Source organism: Sinocyclocheilus anshuiensis, unplaced genomic scaffold (genome assembly GCF_001515605.1).
Source record: "Sinocyclocheilus anshuiensis isolate Anshui unplaced genomic scaffold, SAMN03320099.WGS_v1.1 scaffold746, whole genome shotgun sequence".
Lineage (NCBI taxonomy): Eukaryota > Metazoa > Chordata > Actinopteri > Cypriniformes > Cyprinidae > Sinocyclocheilus > Sinocyclocheilus anshuiensis.
In genome coordinates this window covers 139,326-140,513 of record NW_015544173.1, presented here as the reverse complement: position 1 = coordinate 140,513, position 1,188 = coordinate 139,326, and positions in this window count along the sequence as shown.

Sequence of the window (1,188 nt, the reverse complement as noted above, 5' to 3'; positions counted from 1 at the left end):
CTATAACTTAAGAACAAGCATGTTCCCAATAACAACCAAGCTTAAGAACAAGCATGTTCCCAATAACAACCAAGCTTAAGAACAAGCATGTTCCCAATAACAACCAAGCTTAAGAACAAGCATGTTCCCAATAACAACCAAGCTTAAGAACAAGCATGTTCCCAATAACAACCAAGCTTAAGAACAAGCATGTTCCCAATAACAACCAAGCTTAAGAACAAGCATGTTCCCAATAACAACCAAGCTTAAGAACAAGCATGTTCCCAATAACAACCAAGCTTAAGAACAAGCATGTTCCCAATAACGACCAGGTAGCTTAAGAACAAGCATATTCCCAATGCGACTAGACAGCTTAAAAACAAGCATGTTCCCAATGCAACTACAGCTTTTAGAACAAGCATTTTCCAATAACAACCAGATAACTCTGGGACAAACATGTTCCCGACAATACAACTATAAATTAAGAACAAGCATGTTCCCAATAACAACCAAGCTTAAGAACAAGCATGTTTCCAATATGACTAGACAGAACAAGCGTGTCTGATATAGGAACAGAATCAACGCTGAACTGACGGCTGCATCCGAAACTGGAAAATGCTGCCTTCGGAGGACACATTTCAAGGTAGGAAGGCATCGAGACATGTCGAATCCAAAATTAGCTTCAAGTCCTGCCTCATGAGATACCTCATCTGGTCGATATTTATAGGCAGAATAGATGTATCCTTTGGTGCCTTGATACCCACAATCCTGTGTGTTCTATCCTGTGATGGTTGATGAAATAAATCATTGAATATTTGCTTAGTTATCACCAAGCTCGTTTTATTTGTGGTAGATCATTGAACCATTAAGCTGCCTCAGAAGCATGTCTGATATCAGTTTCATGAGTTACCTTCATGAACAAACGCTGCCTGCGAAGTCATTAGCTGATTTTCTGAGGTTTCCGGATGCAGACGATTTCAACTGAACAATGACCGTTTACCAATTTCTCTTGGAGCTGCGCCGCAGCAGAAATGATTCCGTTTGCACCATGGTCGTTATTTCCTGCTGCTTAAATCTGTGCTGTAGTGCTATAAAAAATTAGTCTCGCGTAGCCAGACATTCAGACTGACGGCTGAAGGTCTGTAATTCATGGCAGCTTTCTTTGTCAAACAACCAATCACAGTTCGTTTCATTCAGCAGCACGTTTCG